This window comes from Rousettus aegyptiacus, unplaced genomic scaffold (assembly GCF_014176215.1).
Source record: "Rousettus aegyptiacus isolate mRouAeg1 unplaced genomic scaffold, mRouAeg1.p scaffold_m13_p_2, whole genome shotgun sequence".
Lineage (NCBI taxonomy): Eukaryota > Metazoa > Chordata > Mammalia > Chiroptera > Pteropodidae > Rousettus > Rousettus aegyptiacus.
Window position 1 is genome coordinate 51,043,859 of NW_023416295.1, and position 11,799 is coordinate 51,055,657.

Sequence of the window (11,799 nt, forward strand, 5' to 3'; positions counted from 1 at the left end):
ATTGTTTGGTGAGTAACCATCTCCTTGGAGTAAATTCACTCTTTCATAACAGTGATGTACTTAGCAACATTCTACCTAAAGAACAAAATGCTTTCAAAATTTTGTGGTCTTTAATCATTTAATCTTGGGTAGGAATATAAAACTGAAGCAGAAATGTTAAGAATCCATGTAAAAGATACTGTTTTCTTACCAAAGCTATAGGTTCTTCTAATGTGCTCAAAAATGAAAGATAATTGGTATCTTGTTCAAATATTTTACTCTCACTACTGCTTTCTAATTACTGTCCCTATAATTGTAGAGGACACCAGATAAAGCTGTATACATTTTGAACAGTCTTTTAAATTCAGAACAGGGATGTTTACAAATTAAAACTATCATAATTTTAATGTATCAAAACTTTGAATCAGTCAGGTGCTGGGTTATTCTCCTTGTCACAATTAACATGTCCTAAATACCCTTTGCATACAAATGCAGCCTGTAATTTCAAATGAAAGAGATGATGTCAGATTTTTAATGACATGCTGGTTCTAGGAACAGTCCAAAGAGTGGAAGTAATTTAATATTCTCTCCTGCTTAAGATACACATGGAGTACATAGTTTTTCAGTCTCATCATCCCTTAATTTATTTATAGTTACTTATCTTTAAAAATTTGGCATTGGCATTTGTTTCTTTTCCCTTAGATTAAAAACCTAATCGTATAAGTGCACCATAAATGGAGGAACTCAGTTATGCTACGTATTTCACTCCTGTTTTTAAAGGGTGAAGTGTCAAAAACAGCCTTGAAATGTTATTGAAACTTGCTCTTTTTCCATGCACATTAAGACAGTAACATCTGTGAACAAAAAAGAATTTAATTAAAACTTACAGACAAAAGTTATCCTAGTCCAGTGGTATTTAAACTCAAGTTTAGTAGATGCTGAGAGGAAGAAAGTTGGGAAGAGTGAAATGTAAAAAGCAATTAATAAAATATATATTGAGCTTCTTTGTAAAATTCCATATGAAGCTAGGCTTTTACAGCTTTAAAACAGAATCACTTTCCTAGACTATTTCTTTTAGGCATCAAAAGTCTTGGGCAAATGGAGAAGTCACTTGGACTTAGTATGACCTTCCACTGTACAAAAACAACTCACCTGAAAGGGAACTCAGACCATAAAGTTAAGCATCTCCTTGGTTGTCTTTAAAGATTGTTTTTTAAAATTTTAGACACTTAGCTATAACTTCAAAGTAGCAGCCACTAAGCCAGGACTCAAAATCAGTTTCCATCTCTTAAGTCTTCTAGTAGCCTGCATAACCATAATCTACCACGATTTCAGTCAAAAGAATCTCTTAGCTTCATAAGTTCCTCAAATGGCAACACATACTTTGTGAATATGGAAGGATAGCCATCACACAGTGTCTAGAAATACCCCTAATAGGACCTTATGTGAGACTAAGAGAAATATCAATCATTTTTAAGACTATGTTTGTACTTTCTCTAACAATGAGAGGCAGAGCCTTTCCTAAAATTTTAGCATAATTGGTTACTAAATTTTTATCATTACCCGGAACTAAAATTCCTAGATTGCCAACAAGAAAATAGACAGTTGAGATAAAAACAGCCAATTTCACAGATATTTAACATTAACATCATGATTTATACACAGTGGATGCCTATTAAGCATTTACTGATTGAGTTTGTCTTAAAATAATATTGCAAAATTTAATGCCCATCTTTTTACGGCTCCTGCTGACAAATTTTGTTACCTTCTCTCTTCTACTTCTTTTTAAATAGTAGAAAACACATTCCAAATTCTGCAACAGAAGTTATTTAAACAGTACAGGGAAGTTATGTGAAATCTGGAATTTGTTCTTCCAGGAGGGAGCAAAAATAAACTTCTTGCCTGTGAACCTGTAAGTCTCCCACAACGAAATCCAGCTCATCACCAAAAATGCTCAGCAAGACTACCACATGAGCAGGTGAAAATTAGAACTGCACAAAAAAATGTTTGCTTGGAAAGTGAAACCAGTCAACTTTGGGCTTTCTGCCAAATTTAATTTTTGCCAAAAATTCTCCTCTTTTTACATATCTGCAGTAAGCAATTAAAAAGTGTTGTAGCTAAAAAAATTCCAAATACATTCATGTGTCCACCACAGTTCAGTCCAGAAGAAAATAACTAGACTCTCCAGCCCAGTGGGCCAAGCCTAGATAGAACATTCAAACACCACCACCACCACACACACACACACACACACACACACACACACACACACACACACACACCGCCTTGGAGGATCACTTAATCATAAGTAGTATCCTACTTGATTTACAAGATGTAGAGGGAAGACCTTTTCAGGGTGTCCTACTGCACTCGAGAGTTGGAAGCCTACCAAGCAAAGCAGATGTGGCAGAAAGACCTAGGTCCCATTTCCCAGCAGTGCAGAGTTGAGAAAAATGTCATAAATTTCACCAAACCTGACACCTGCTATTACAGAAAATATCTTATAAGGCGAAATAAAAAAAATGCTGGAGCATTAAAGTACTTTCCACATTGCTCTTTAAAAAATTTCAAACTTGAGTGTGGAGTTGGTGAGTAGTTTAGACCAGACATCAATATCACTCATCTATCACGACTAGGCTCCTGAAACACACATGCACACACACAATTCCTGACACCTAACCATTTATAGTCTCCAAGCCTCCATCCCCAGTATTCTTTTTTTTGTCTTACTATATACATCCTCCATTAGCTCTCAGCTTTATCCATATTACACTCCAAATATGTCTCTGATAACTATTTAATCCCTAATCTTATGTTGCCAAACCTTCTAAAATTCACCATGGCTTTTTTTTCCCCTTTAATATTACCCACAAATTTATTCCTATTCTCTAATGTCCAAGTTGTATATTGGAACAGATAACATCTGAACTTGTCAAAAATAATGGTAAATGTGATAAGGAGGCAGTTAAAAGTGAATAAAGTGATTGTTGAGTATTAATATATGTGCAAAACATTTATTTTAACCATATATATTTATTATTTATATCCCTATATATCTCTTCTCTATCTCTCTATATCTCTATCATCTCTCAGAGAGAGAGAGAGAGAGAGAGAGAGAGAGAGAGAGAGAGAGAAGTGGGGAGAGAAGGAGAGAGGCAGGCCTGGGAATGGGAGAAAAATAGCAATTTATTGGAAAAATATTGAATTGGCTTTTGGTGAGGTAGATTTAGCTCAAGAATATGGGGACAAATAGTACAACACATCAATGGAAACTCGATTTCAGCTATTACAGCTAATTACAGAGCCCAGGCTTAGTGGCTCTAGGTGTTGCATGGTTCTTTTAAGCTCTTAGACCTATCCCTGAAGTCTGAAGTCAGAAGCCTTTAACACTATGCCCCAACGTTCCCGAATTGCTCTTGGCTTTAGTTTTGAAATACACGCCCTAGTCCATCACAGGCTCCATCCTGTCTTGTCCCTAGTCCTCCTTACTTCTTAACTTCTCATTTATTTTTATATTTATGGTGTAGCTTCATCCCTTAAACCTAATGCACTGCACCGTTTCTGGCTCAGGATCTTTTTGCTTTCTCTTCAACTATTGGAGCCTCCCTCCTGAGCGAGAACACTCCTTCCATCTTTACTCAGACACTGTGAATGAATCCAACATACAGAGAGAGGAGGCAAATAAAGGCAGAGGGGCCGATGGGCTGGATGTGTTGAGAATGGTGAGATTATGCTGAGGGTCAAGATCGGTTTTAGTGGAAAAGAAAAAAAACAACAACAATGTTCTGGGAGAATATTTTGAGAGCCTAAGAACTAAGTTAAAGTAATGAGAAGGTCCAATATGTGGCTGCAAGCAGCACTATTGGAGAGGAAACTGTCATCAGGGTTGAGGTGATTGAAGAACTTGGTTTCCTGAAGTAATGTGATGTTGACACCATTAAGGATGACAGAAAGGTTATTAGTTCCAAGTGTTGGAATAGTTATAATGGAAAGAGTGCACTTAATAGCTTTCTATAACTCCAGAGAGGACAGAAATTTAATTTTAACTCAAGTGCCCTCTTGCAAGGTAAGGATACCTTTAACAACAAAACCTATTAAATCAGGTAGACAATTTTCTCTCTTAAACAATTTTTGAATGTGCTGTTATTTTGAATGTTTGACATCCAAAATAACTTGTAACTTTGTATTCTCTAGGATAACTTGGTACTTTATATTCTTATACTGCTCTCTGGAAAATAAATATTATACTAGACACATAACTAATAATAATAATAATAGTAATAAGAAAAAAACATAAAACACTATGTAACAGACACTATTGTTTTAATTATTCTACAAATATGAATTTATTTAATACTCAGAACGACCCTATGAGATATATACTATTAATATCTCCATTTTCAGAGGAGGAAATAGGCTCAGAGATAAGTAATTGCCCAAAGTCAACCAGTAGGTAAATGTAGAAGCCAGAATTCAAATCCAGACAATCTGGTTCTAAAGTCTATGTTCAACTAATTACGGTTTATTTAACATCATTTTCTGGTTTCCCAGCAAAGTGTTATGTGGGGTTTGTTTGGAATCGCTTCTGGCCCTAGGAGATGCTGTTTTTCTGATTTTGGTAAACTGAGGCCATTTCATATAACTTAAGGATAGTTATAGTTCTAGGATTAAGGAATGTATTCCAGACATCTTTAAAAGAAATGAGTTTTTTTTAAAAAAAAAAAAAAGGAAGGAGAAAAGGAGAGAGAAAGTACATACACTTCATTTGTGAAATCTTTCTAATTTCAGGAACTATTAAGATTGATCAAAAGGTAAAGTAAGTATCAATGATGAAATTATGTTTATCAGCTCCTGGAACTTTTTTTATATACCTATTCATGGAAGAATAATCCTGTAGAAAATGGTGATTGCCACCACTACTACTACTATTACTATTATTATTATCATAAAGTGTAGCTTGACACTTTCTCAATACAAACATTTACAAAATTATGTGTCAGGCTCTCTACACAATGTTACATGATGGGTAAAAAGAGGTGTCATTATGGACAGACAATATTGTCATTGGTTGTTACTTGAGGACTTCTCATCTTTACTGGAACATCCAAATGACTTTGAGAATATGAAAGACAGAGAGTAATATAGAGGCACAAGTAACATCATAATTTATAGAAAATAATATACACATATACATATTTATATACAAATACACATATATGTATGTATATATAAGATTAAAGGAAAGAAATGATAATAACATAACATAATGGGGACAGTTGGGTGGAAATGGTGAAGTAAATACAAAAAGGTGAAAATTGAAGTTCGAGATAATTTGTTGCTTCTATTTAAAAGGTAGAGTATTACAAACTGTAAATAGTAGTTTTGAGTTGACAATTGCAGTAGCTGGACTAGATCTTTTCAGAAAAAAAAGACTAATAATTACAAACACATGTCTTCTTTTCAAATTTCATTTCTCTGATATTTTACAGCATAAAAGTTGGGGCTGCTGTCCAGCTCTGGATGACAAATGGATGATGAGACTCCTGAAAATATTCCCACTTCAGAATATGAGTCAGTGACTAAAGCGGACATACACTAATACAGTTACATTCCAAAAAATAAATGTTTTAAAGTCCTTTAGGATTCAGAAGGCTAGCGTAGTTTCTACTGAAGAAGTCAGGATTGTAATGAAGTTCTGACCCACCCTGATCTCCCCAGGAAGGCACAGAGGACAGAAGGAGCAGATCAAGCTGCTGATCGCCCTCAGTCGCTTTTCCTTTGTCACCCCTTGTTCTAGGCCCTGTGTTCCCTGTGGAAACTGCTGCAGGGCTTACCCCCCCTGCACAGCAAAATAGCCAACTTCTACTCTATCCAGTTCTCAGGAAAAGGGCTCAGGATCCAACAGAAGCGAGGCAGTATATTTTAAACAAAGCTTGTAGCTGGAATTGATAACCCTTTAATACCATGGAACAAACTCTATTCTTGTCTCTTTCCCAGAAGATTCCAAATTGACAATATGACCCTGGTGTCCACAGTCAACAATTCTAACTTAAAAACCAGATCAATTGAAAGGTAATCCTTGGCTTTACAGAAATATTTTTCACTGTTTCCATGGACCACTTATTTACTCTAGTTACTTAAAAATTTCTAATTATTTGACAAAAGGCTTAATGGTAAGATAAGATAAAGCTTATAATTATAGTGCTGAGTAAAAACAAACAAAATAATAAAAAGCAGAGACATTGATAAGGAACCCTAGAAGCTATAATGCAATTCGATGGGTGTGAGGAGATGAAGGCGGGAGGTGGGAAGGGGACTGTGATTTTATATACCAAAATTTAATATACATAGTTTTTAAAAAAACCTAGCTACTTTGTAATGTGAGGTGTATCTACATTTTATATAATGAAATTAAGTTCCTGTGAATTACGAAATAAAATAAGTGTTATTTGAACATTATTTTATACTCGGCATTTATTGAACTTTGAATGAATAACATTGAGAACATGTTTTGAAAACATTTAAAACATGGACTTTGTTTTTAAAATTAATGGTAATGTGAATTTTTTTTTTTTGGAATTTTTCTGTGTTGGTAACTACCAAGTTAACACATTTGAAATATACATGCTAATATATTCAGATTTTCAGGGATGATGTTATTGGATCATTGACTAACAGGGAAACTTCCCAAAAGAAATTCTTTTAGAATTATATTTATTTTAAGTCATATGTATGCCTGGAGAAATTTGGTAATTATTTACTTCTGAACAGTCAGATGTACCTAAAGCATTCAGTTCACCAAACTGAATATATCCTGCATATAATTAGAAAAATATGAAAGACAGAAATCAAAATCTGCATGAAAGTCTGCCAAAAAGAGTATCGAAAAATACTATGTCCAATGACTAGATAGTGGGGTCAGGGGAAGGGCTCATCTAACACAGAAGATGAGAAAACTTAAATGCTTAGTAAAATTAAAAATAAATTGACCACCGTTTTTTGAGTTTTAACTAAAATGTGAATCGGGTCTTCTTTTTCACAACATATTTTGATTTTCAGAGAAACATGAGATGCATATTAAAAAGTGACAAAAGCTATACATGGAAAAAATAAGTTTTATCAAGGTTTATCTTAAAATATATCCTAAGTCAGGGGGTGGAATGGGGTTGGAGGTGATGCTATGGCACAAAGATTTGCAGAATGTCACAGAGCACTGACATGTAAGTCAGGGGAGATGGTTTCTAGATCTTTTTGCTTAAATCTGATGATTCTGTGCTTCAGTTTTCTTTCTAGAAATTAAAGGTGTAAAACCAAATAGCCCCTGAGGTTCTTTCTGTTATCTATGCAATAAATCCCTTTTATCCATAGTGACCTTTTAAGAACTATGGCTACTCTACCAGGAATTTGGATTACCTATTGTGCTGCTCACTGGCAGACTATTTTTATGCCATCATAAAGTCCATAAACTTCTAAGAGTCATTAAACATAGCCACACTATCATTTGTTGTGTCAAAACTCATACAAATGATTCATTGAATTTGCTGATTTTAAACTTCTTAAAAGAAAATAAAATCTTAGTCTTTTCCATTGCTTAACTCTCTAATTGTCATTACTCTTTGTGATTCCACTGTTTATATTGTACAAAGGAAAAAAAAATACAGTATAGTTAAATTTGCAAGAGATAGAGTCCAATGATTAGGAAAATAAATAGCATAAAATTTTTACTCCAGAGTTCATAGGTAGCATTTCAAAGAAGAGACACAATGAACACATGTAGTATAATAAGTATTTGGTCTTTGCCCCTGTTCTTGGCACAGAGCTCTTAAACCCTTGGAATTTTCTGAGTGATAGATAGTTTCTTTTGTGTGCTAATGAGATGACTCAGGGCCTGGTAGGGGGCAGGGTTGGGTGGAAGCAGAGATAGCTTCAGGATGGGGGCCTGTGGTCAGAGAAACCAATCAAATTATTAGAGAGCTAGAACATTATTCAACCCTACTTCCTTCCTCTAAGAAGAAGAGAGGGCTAGAGATCGAATTTGGTTTCCAATGGTCAATGAGTTAGTCAATAATCCTATATGATGAAACCTTTATAAAATCCAAAATAGGGTTTGGTGAGCTTTCCAGGTTGGTGAATGTGTTGATGGGTGGTGGCCAGCTCAGAGGGGGCGTGGGAGCTCTATTCCATTCCCCCTCATCCCCCATCTTGGCTGTTCCTGAGTAGTACTCTGGGTTGGAAGCCGAAGTGAGGGCTATCTGTGGGATTTGCTTTAACTATAGCAGTTAGGGTCAGATTTGAGTTGAATTATTATATACCAGTTGGTGTCAGAGAATTGGAGAACTGGTTGTCGTGAGAAAACACCACACATTTGGCATCAAACGTGGTGTCAGGACAAAACATAAGATATGACACAGTCATATAAAGACCACACACTTACATAGAATAAATCAGTGTTCTAAAGGAGTCATTTCTGAATGAGAAAATTCTGAAGATATCTACCACTCTGCAAGAGATGGACCTATAATTTGAATGAGCAAGGGTTTGTTTCAGAGGCAGGAAAAACAAATTACAATTTAATTAAATTTTAAAGTGTAACTTGAATGCTTTAAAAAAAAAGGGGGTGGGAAGCAAATTAAAAGGACAATGTAATGTCAATTAAGTTCTATCCCCCACAGATTGTTCAATCGAAAATCTTGGAATTACACTGCCAGGCACTTATTAAGTGTCTGCCCTGCTCTATAAATTACTAAATCTAGACATGACTCCCAGCTATCAAACAGGTTTTACAAAATGGTCTCTTAATGCCCAGACGTGTATGTGTACATGAGAGAGAGGCGGGCAGAGAGGCAGACTGAGGCAGAGAGAAGAGAGGAAATATCAGTTGCCAGTACCATGGTTACCAGCAGAGTCCAACTCCCTTATCACTGCATCATAAGTAATATTTTACGAAACAGAACACCGATGTGTAGAAGTGTTTCAGTCATAATATGTATAAGTGAGAGGCAGAGTGCTGGAACTACTGAATAAGCAGACAGCTACCAATGGTAAACGACAGTAAATTATCCATGAACTTTGTGGGCTTCTCACACAAAAGTAAATTTGAGGAAAGGCAAATGACCCTCTCTTCCTCTGTAATCATGGAAGACTTGAGGTCCAGGCTGACATTTTTACATGACCATTATCTGAGGTAAAGCTCTCTGTGATCATTAAAAAATGTCTACTTTTATTTTTCAGGTGGTTAAGGGAAGTTGTATCTTAAAGATGCCCAACACTGGCTGAAAGTAGAAACATTTACTCAAAACTCCAGACTACATTTTCCCCAAACAGCTGGCACGTTTTCATATTGCAGACATCTGAAATGCTGACTGACTTTAAAAAATGGATTTAGTTGTTCAATTACGTGTTGATAGCAAGAATATTAGGCAGGGAAGTAGAGAAATATGTAAGCATAGAGTTCAAGGCTTTCTCATTTCTCACCCAATATTTTTGCCACTCAGTGGTCATATTTTCTAAAACGCAAAACAGGTGCTCTTTCATGTTTAAATTCATGGTTTTGAATGTAGCTGAGGTAATAGTTGACTTGTCCTTTGGCACATCGCACATGAAATTTTAAAATAATTCAAACACCCTATAGCTCATCAGTGACCAAATAGAGCTCTGGTAAAAATAAAATCTTTCAGTTCAGCACCAGCTGGCTAAATTTAAACCCTGTATTATGTAATCTTAAAGTCTCCTTGCTTTTAGTTGGCGTGTTAAGAGATTCTGTTATAATGTGTCTTCCAAATCACTTCAGTCTCTAACATCTAAACACTTACAGAACAACAGGACCAAATTAAAGTGTTCACAGGCAATTGGAGACAGAAAAAAATCTACTTGAAATAGTATGTAGGCCATGATACTTTTAAAGTAAAATCTCAGTCTTCTCCCTTTAAGTTTGTAGTTACTATAATTAGGTCTGGCAGATCCAACTGGCAGTGCTTTTCTTAATTCTGCAAAACATGTAAGAACCTGATTCTTTAATCTTTACTCCAGTAATGCCCCCAGAGGAGCTGAGACTGTGGCTGGAGCAAGAAGTGCAAAATCAAACTAAGTCTGTAGAAGGAATAATTTTCATACATTTCTCTGAGTAAGCTGGAACAGTTGAAAATATTTCAAACCCTTTCTCTCACCAAATTTTACAAAATATAGTTTATATTTTAAAATACATTCAATGCACATATTATCAATTTATGATCATAAAAGATAAACTTTGTTTTCAGCTTCCCCTTTTGGCTGAAGTTGAACTATAATTTTCACTCATGACTGTTTATCAAGTTTGGCTCATTATTCTTTAATACTAAATATGAAAAATGATAATTTTGCAAAGAGATTAATATATGAAACTCAAAATTTAATAATATAAAATAATACTAAATGTTGTCTTAAAAACAAAATCTGACTGAATATTTCCCTTTATAAAAATTACAATTCGACCTATGGTCTTCATCGATCTTAATAATCAGTAAGAACATTTTGCCGCCCTGGAAGCAGACATTTATCAAGATGATATTACACATACCTTTTGTAATATTTAGACTTAACCCCAAGTTCGTGGAAATGTCATATATCTTTACAGTTCTTCACAGTCTAGTTTCCTCCCTTGTTTCGTGCACAGCGAATTTCCCAGTCCCCTGAAAGCAATCAGTAGAGTGGAGGCCAGCTCCACTGAAGGGTCTATCAAGCAAGTACATGAGACGGCTGAATTTATTTTAGCCCCACGTCTCAAGGATGCAAATTAGAACCTATTTTTAGGAACTGAGCTGGGTATAGGTGGGGCTTGAGTCAACCACTCTTTTCAGAAGAACATCTCTGAGGGCACTCTGCCTTGTACTGTCCTCGGTATGTATGTATGTACGCCTGGCTCTAACACATGTGCAGTCAATCAAACTCTCTTCTACATCCATTGGCAGCAAGCCAACTCTCAACAAAGCCTAAAAAATAACCGGCACTAATGAGGAAAAGGAGGGATTAAAACACTTGAATTACTTGCATCTGTTTTCATACTTTCATTCTTTTAAGACAAAAATATGAAAATTAAACATGTAGAAAAAGTTCTAATTTCTTTTGGTGGAATTTGGGTTCTTAGGAAGAGGAAACACTTTTTATCTACAAAACATTCTTGAGTATAGAAAACATTAGTTTACTTTTTGAGACTTCACGTATAAAGCAAAACACTACTATAGTGTCTTTATAGAGAAAATAAAGTGTTCTCTCATTCAAAAAAGTGAGGGAAGAAGGGGAGAAAAGGCACTCTAGAGAGAAAGAAGGTCACACCTGCCCTGTGATTTCTGTCCATTAATGTTATGTTTAAATCACCTGGAAAGAGGAAGCACAGGAAGGGGAAAGGAATCACCTCACATGCTCCTGAGAGAATCATATTAAATGTCCTTTGCTGCCACTCTATTTAGCACACCCTGCAAACCCAGCCTGGAAGAAGTAAGGGAATTCACCCCGAATTGCCAATTGGCTGCATAATATTAATATCTAATACATTCTAAGTCGATATCAAACAACCAGCTTCCCCTATCTTTCCTCTCTTTTATTATTTTCCTAGTTTGGTGTTAAGTGTGTATCCAAATTTTCTCACAACAAATCCAAACAAAGAGGAAATTTTCTCCGACTTAAGGAAAGCACCAGACTTATATACTGTTCATTTCATGCAAAATGCTTACAAATAAGCGATTTACCGTATACATTATATTCTTTTCCATAGGCAATATTGATTTCTATTAAAAGTAGTTCAAGGAGTGATATTCTAGCTGATTAACTCTAAGAAAAAGTTTC

At 35.3% G+C, this 11,799-nt stretch overlaps 1 protein-coding gene across 1 annotated transcript in view; it reads right to left on the reverse strand.

Moving 5' to 3' along the window:
* XIRP2 (xin actin binding repeat containing 2) overlaps positions 1-10,695 on the reverse strand; it is a 65,681-nt gene extending 54,986 nt beyond the window's left edge. Inside the window, exon 1 of the mRNA XM_016165442.2 lies at positions 10,535-10,695. The gene's annotated coding sequence lies outside the window, so the exon portion shown is untranslated. The remainder of the gene's footprint in view (positions 1-10,534) is intronic.
* Positions 10,696-11,799: the final 1,104 nt, after the last annotated feature.